Consider the following 7,598-nt stretch of genomic DNA (forward strand, 5'->3'; position numbering starts at 1 on the left):
GAGTTTTTTGCAGTGCATTCCAGGCAACAGGTGCAGCTACTTAAAGCAGTGCTTACCAAGTTCTGAGTTAACTTTAGGCACATTTAGTAAATAAAACTTGTTGGAACGTAGGCGGTAGTTGCTCTGGGATTTGGAGAAATAGTTACATAAATAGTGGGGGAGCAGGCCCAGGATAGCTTTTTAAATAAAAATATGCCAATGAATAAGGCGCCATGCTGCTAATGATGCCATTCAACTCGGGCATATAGAGTGCAGTGGTGAGTAAGGGCTTTACATCCAGTAACAAACCTTAAGGCACCATGATGCTTTCTTTTTATTGGTGATGCCGCTACTGTAACCACCAAATAATGTTGTTTTCCTGCCTCCACCTCATCCACGAGCACCTCCATCTCAGTCTCCGCGAAATTTCGCTTTCTGGTCTTCCCAGCCAAGATTTTTGAGTGTAAAACACAGTTGATCTGCAGGTTCATTTATATGCAAATACAGTTGAAAGGTGCTTTGCATTCACCATTCTTGTTGAAAAATGGGCGTGTAGAGGGCGGGGTATGAGGCGAATTCACCTTCAACCTTCCAGACTGTGATTTATAAAGCGAACATTGCGTGCAAGTGTGCGTACACACGGTTTTATAAATCCGGATATTTTTTTGCGCCCGCCATTTTTGGCTTTTGGGTTTACGTGCACTTTTAGTTTGAATCCTACACACTCTATTATAAATGAGGCCCCAGATCTGGAGATTTGGGTCGATTGCTGCTCGTGTTTTGGTCGGCTCCGCGTCGGTTTTGTGTTTTGTTTGTAGTTTTTGTTGCAGATTTCCAGTGCTTGACGTGATGCCTCCGTGTGTTCCTGCTTCCTGGATTAGCGGTGGATGTCACCCCCCCCCAAAAAACAAAAAAAAAAACTGGGTTTGTATGTGTATATATATATATATATGTATGTGTATGCGTATGTATGCGTATATATATATGTATATATATTAAATATAGTAATAATGCACATATATATCCCTTAGGTTTTTACCAGCATGGTATCAACCATTAGGCCCAATCTCAATTCTCCCCCTACCTTTCTCCACTCTTTTCTTCCCTACCCGCTAAAAAAGAAGGGGGAGATTTTAGGGCACTTGGCCCAGGTGCCTGTCCCATTTCTCCTACTCCCCCTCGTTTTCATCCCTAACCTGATCAGGAAGCTGAGAGCCAAAAGCTGTTTTAATTTCAGCTGTAGCGCTGTTAATATGGCACTTTATTAAGTTTTAATATTTTTTCAGGCGTAAAAGTAACCTTAAGATCCCCAACCTGGGCTCAGTTTATCCAAATAACGCCTGTTAAGAAATTTGACTCGATGTTTTCGGAGATGAGAAGAGCCGCCGCCCCCGGGGAGCAGCAGCAGCTCACAACCAGAGTACAGACTGGCTGAAATAAATCATTTAGGAAGATGTTGGTTTAATAGATGAAATCTAACAGTTGTAGCTACGCCTGAAATTTGCCCCGAAAATGTAGAGATTTCTGTCTGCCGGCTCCGGAGTTTATGGGTCCGTGTTAAATTGACGCAGAGCCTACGGCGTACACCGCGCATCGCCGCGTACAACGACGCAGTAGGCTCTGCTTCAATTTAACGCGGACCCATAAAACAGCTCCGCTATCTTCACTTCAGCTTTATCTGAAAGTGTGTAAATTACCCAGATAACGGCTTTGTGGTTTCTGAAAACTATTATAGAAACATCAGAAACATCCAAAACAAATCTGACGAGTCACAGGATTATTTCTCTCTATTTCTCACAAAAAAATGATTGCTCCCTCGGTCACAATCTGAGACGAGTCTGCAAATGATGTTTTCCCTCGGTCGGCGAGTCAAATCGACGCAGAGCCTACGGCGTAGGTTACGTAGCCTACGGCGTAGGTTACGTAGCCTACGGCGTAACCTAACAGCCTTTACTCTGGCGCGATTCTTCGCGAACAACGGACAAAAAAGTGATTATGTACATTCACTGAGTGAATATTATGAAAGTAAAATATTTATTTCTCGCTAGAAATGTAATCAAAACGCATTTTTAAGCAGAAACTAACTCAAAATATTGATTTATTCACTAAGAAATGTCCGCCATGTTTTTTTTTTGGAGTCCACAAATGACGACGAAAATCATTCTGGGAAATTTTCTTACCCCCTCGCTCGCGAAGTCAGCATGTGAAAACCCTCGCTGTGAAGGGGCTATTCTCAGCCCCTAGCCCTCGTTATGCCCCCTCCCCCTAGGTGAAAAGAGGAATTGGGAACCACTACCTTCACGGGAACGCGCAAAATTTAGGGTTAGTGAAGAAAACAAGGGCGAGGAGGACAATTGGGACGCACCCTTAATATGTGTGCAGACAAGGTAAAAAAAAACAGAACCAGAACCCGGTCGTCTTCAGGGAGCCATCATTACATGAAATTACTTTCTGTTTGTTTTCTTAAGTTCTGGGAGCATTTGGACCGGGTTTCAAAGACGTTAGACCAGACTGCAGTCGTGAGAAATGAATGTTCCAGGGAGTCGAGTCCTGCAACGGTTTCTGGGTTTCAGTATTTCTGGTAAATAAAACATCTGAAGACAACTATGTGCCGTTATTTCATAAAATATATATAATCTTTACACTTTAAACTTTACAAGATCAATGACAGAATAAAGTTCCTCTCCAGGAAAGCAGATTTATTAGACACCTTTACTTTAAAAACACCGGCTGGAGAGTTGGTTTTATGTCACTTTGACTATGCTGCCACCTGCTGGTCCAGTAGTACAAGTGCAGACCGCTCAAAATAAGTTAATGCTCAGTTATGCTTCTGCGTCAAAATGGCGCCGTGCCTACGGCGTGTGGTTTGGATCGACGCAGAGGACACGCCGTCACATGCGCCGTCAGTGACGTGCACCTCCTGAAAATTGTAACTACGCGTCGAGGAGACGCCGACCACACGCAGACCGAGAGGGCTGTGATTGGTTCGTTTGAAAGCGAAGCATTTCCGGTTTGAATCAGTAGTGAACTTCCAGGGCTCTTTTCTTCGTTTATGTGTGATTTTTTTTGTTTTTGTTTTTTGCACAATAGTTGTCCTTATTTCTTTGATTTACTGTGACCGGAAAAAGTCGGATAAACCATTCAGAAAAAGATCGCTAACTAGTGGCCGCAGGGGGTACTGCACCGCGACCAAATGGAGAGACGGAGAAGTCAGAAGGGTTCAGCACGGCGTCACGGCTGCGGCGTGTGCTCTGCGTTGGTGTGACGCAGAACCATAACTGAGCCTTAAATGAGTACATTTCTTAAATGTTAAACGGAGGGTGGTGCAGACCAAAATGGTCATTGCACATAAATTAGTAAACAGAACTTTTCCTCCCGATCTTGCTGACCTTTTTAACCCACGTGAGAGCCGTTCACACACACAACACTAGAGGCAGCCTGGTCCATTTCCTTCCTTTGAGCTTTTAAGTCACTTGCAAAAGACTTTAATAAAGTAAACAAACAAACAACGTTTCGGTCCACAGGACCTTTCTCAAGCAGAGATTTAAAAAAAAAGAACATTTCAGGTACATATATGGCCTACTATAGCTAGAACAGCCAATCACCGGCTGGGTCAGTGGGGGGTCGCAGGAGGACCTGCAGCTGTAGTCAACTAGTGGTGATTGTATTGCAGCTCCGCCCAGGGGTTGTACCGACAGACTCAGTGAGTAGTTGAATTGTGAGCCTGTAAAATTAATCTCACCTCTGTCAAGACAGGAACACTCACAAGTGTATATCAACACAATGGCAGACAAGTAATGGATAAGAGAGGTAAAACTACAATGCATGTCCTATACCGAGGGAAATAGCCTTGATTATTTAAAAAAAACATACAATAACAGTGCATGGAAAGGAGGAGAATAGTCATAGTAAGACCATGCCTGTCATAAGGTTAAAGAACATATGTTTATATAGTTTTAAACACAAAACACATAACCATGCATGGATGAAAGAGAGTAGTCATAGTAAGTCCATGCCTGGTATCTTAATAGCAACATAGAGGTTTAGAGGGGGTGGTCCAGCAGGGCTTCAATACCTGGTGATAGATGCATGTAATGATGAGCAGAAAATAAATACGGTCTTTGTTGATCATAAAATACATGCCGTATATCACTAAATACAAAATTATAGCATCACATTCAATAAAAATTCATCATTAAGACCTTTAGGGGATAAAGTTTGTAAGGTGAAGATCCAGAATGCTTCACGTCTCTTCAAAAGGAGGTCATGATCACCTCCACGAGGTGGTGATTTAACCAGTTCAATGCCATAGAATCGCAAGGTCGCGATATCATGCTTGGCCTCGTTGAAGTGTAGGGCCACTGGTGAGTTTCTGTCCTGCCTGCGGATGGCACTCTTGTGTTCACTAATTCTTACTTTTAATTTTCTGGTGGTCTTGCCCACATAACATAAACCACAGGGGCATTTTAACAAGTAAACGACATGAGTAGAGGCACAAGTGATAACACTTTTTATAGGAAAACGTTTTCTTGTGTCAGGGTGGCAAAAATATGGAGCTTTGGAGGTGTTGTTACATTGTGCACAACTGCCACAGGGAAAATTTCCATTAGGGAGGGGCCTCAAGAGAGACTGAGCAGGTTGAGGTGAGCTACCCGGTGTGAAGGTGGCATGCACCAGATGATCTCTGAGGTTACGGTCCCGCTTGAACACAAAAAGAGGGGGATCTTTGAAGAGAGGGGCCAATTCTGGATCAGAACTTATGATGTGCCAATGTTTTTTGAAGGCTGATTTGATCACATGTGAGTTAGGGGAGTACGTAGTGATACAAGTAAAGGAGAGGTTCTTACTCTTCTTTCGTCTGGCGCTAAGAGGTTTGTGAAGTGCTGCTTCACAAACCTGCTCCACCCAGGTGACCGGATATGCCTGCTCCGCCCAGGTGATCGGGTATGCCTGCTCCACCCAGGTGATCGGGTATGCCTGCTCCACCCAGGTGACCGGATATGCCTGCTCCACCCAGGTGATCGGATATGCCTGCTCCACCCAGGTGACCGGATATGCCTGCTCCACCCAGGTGATCGGATATGCCTGCTCCACCCAGGTGACCGGATATGCCTGCTCCACCCAGGTGACCGGATATGCCTGCTCCACCCAGGTGATCGGATATGCCTGCTCCACCCAGGTGATCGGATATGCCTGCTCCACCCAGGTGATCGGATATGCCTGCTCCACCCAGGTGACCGGATATGCCTGCTCCACCCAGGTGATGGGATATGCCTGCTCCACCCAGGTGATCGGATATGCCTGCTCCACCCAGGTGACCGGATATGCCTGCTCCACCCAGGTGATCGGATAACCCCTTTCCAGAAATCTGCTGCATTATATGCCTGCTCCACCCAGGTGACCGGATATGCCTGCTCCACCCAGGTGATGGGATATGCCTGCTCCACCCAGGTGATCGGATATGCCTGCTCCACCCAGGTGATCGGATATGCCTGCTCCACCCAGGTGATGGGATATGCCTGCTCCACCCAGGTGACCGGATATGCCTGCTCCACCCAGGTGACCGGATATGCCTGCTCCACCCAGGTGATCGGGTATGCCTGCTCCACCCAGGTGATCGGATAACCCCTTTCCAGAAATCTGCTTTTCATATCCATAGCTTTTTCTGTAAAGTCTTCAATTGAGTGGCAAATTCTTCTTAATCTATAGAATTGACTTTGGGGAGGCGTTGGTGTTTAAAGGGGAGAACGGGCTGTCTACCCGTTATCTCCCTCTTTTCTTCTTCTTTTTTCCTCTTTTTTCCCTCTTTTTCCTCTTTTTTTCTTCTTTTGTCTCTCTTTTTTACCTCTTTCCATCTAGCTGGAGAGAGGACTCTTTTTTCCTCCTTCTTTCCTCTTTTTTCCTCTTTTCTTTCTCTTTTTTTCCAACTTTTTTCCCCTCTTTTTCCTCTTTTTTCCCCTCTTTTTTTCATCTTGTTTTACTACTTTTTTCCTCCTTTTTCCTCTTTTCTCTCTTTTTTCCTCCTTATTTCCTATTTTTCCCCCTCTTTTTTTCCTCTTTTTTTAATCTTGTTTTCCTCATTTTTTTCTCTGTTTTTTCCTCTCTTTTCTTTCTCTTATTTTCATCTTTTTTCCCCCCTTGTTCGTCCTTTTTTTCCCTCTTTTTTCCCTCTTTTTTCCTATATTTTTCCTCCTTTTTTCCTCTTTTTTCATCCTTTTTTCTCTCTTTTCTTTCTCTTTTTTTCATCTTTTTTTCCCTCTTTTTTCCTTTATTTTTCCTCCTTTTTTTCTTCTTTTCTTTCTCTTTTTTTCCTCTTTCCATCTAGCTGGAGTGAAAAAAGATGAAAAAAAGAGAAAGAAAAGTTTTTCATCTTGTTTTCCTCCTTTTTTCCTCTTTTTTCACCTTTTTCCCCCTCTTTTTCCTCTTTTTTCCTCCTTTCTTCCTCCTTTTTTCCTCTTTTCATTCTCTTTTTCCTCTTTTTTTCCTCTTTTCTTTCTCTTTTTTCATCTTGTTTTCCTCCTTTTTTCTCTCATTTTTTCCCCCTGTTTTTCCCTCCTTTTTTCATCTTTTTTTCCTCTTTTTACACTATTTTTTTCCTCCTTTTCCCTCCTTTTTTCCTATATTTTCCCTCCTTTTCCCCTTTTTTCCTCCTTTTTTCCTCCTTTTTTCTCTCCTTTTTTCCTCTTTTCTTTCTATTTTTTCATCTTTTTTTCCTCCTTTTTTTCATCGTTTTTCCCCCTCTTTTTCCTATTTTTCTTCTTCTTTTGTTTCTCTTTTTTCGTCTTTTTTTCCTCTTTTTTCCTCTTTTTTTCCTCTTTCCATCTAGCTGGAGGGAGGAGGACTCTTTTTTTCCTGCTTTTTTCCATCTTTTTCCTATTTTTTTCATCTTTTTCTCATTTTGTTTTCTTCCTTTTTTCCTCCTTTTTCCTCTTTTCTTTCTCTTTTTTTCCTGCTTTTTTCCCTATTTTTCCTCTTTTTTTCCTCTTTTTTTCCTCTTTTTTCCCTCTTTTTTTCCTCCTTTTTCCTCTTTTCTTTCTCTTTTTTCCTCCTTTTTTCCTCTTTCCCCCTCTTTTTTTCCTCTATTTTTAATCTTGTTTTCCTCATTTTTTTCTCATTTTTTCCTCTTGTCTTTTTCTTTTTTTCCTCTTTTTCCCCCTTTTTTCCTATATTTTTCCTCCTTTTCTTTCTCTTTTTTTCATCTTTTTTCCTCTTTTTTCCCGCTTCTTTCCCTCCTTTTTTCCTCTTTTTTTCCTCCTTTTTTCCTCCTTTTTTCTTCTTTTCTTTCTCTTTTTTTCCTCTTTTTTTCCTCTTTTCTTTCTCTTTTTTCCTCTTTCCATCTAGCTGGAGGGAGGACGACTAACTGCTAGCTTAGACATTTAGCTATATAATGTGCTACCTAACAGGGTTAACTAACAAGCTAGCTAACGAGCAGCTAAATCATGCTAACTGCTAACAGCTAGCTTAGAAACAGCCTTATTGTTGAATACTAGTTAAAGAGGTAACATGCTACCTAACAGGGCTAGCTAATAAGCTAGCTAACAAGCACTAGCTAACACAACAGCTAAAACATGCTAACTGCTAGCAGCTAGGTTTGAAATGTAGCTATACAAGCCAAGCTA

This window comes from Cololabis saira, chromosome 1 (assembly GCF_033807715.1).
Source record: "Cololabis saira isolate AMF1-May2022 chromosome 1, fColSai1.1, whole genome shotgun sequence".
NCBI classification, from domain to species: domain Eukaryota; kingdom Metazoa; phylum Chordata; class Actinopteri; order Beloniformes; family Belonidae; genus Cololabis; species Cololabis saira.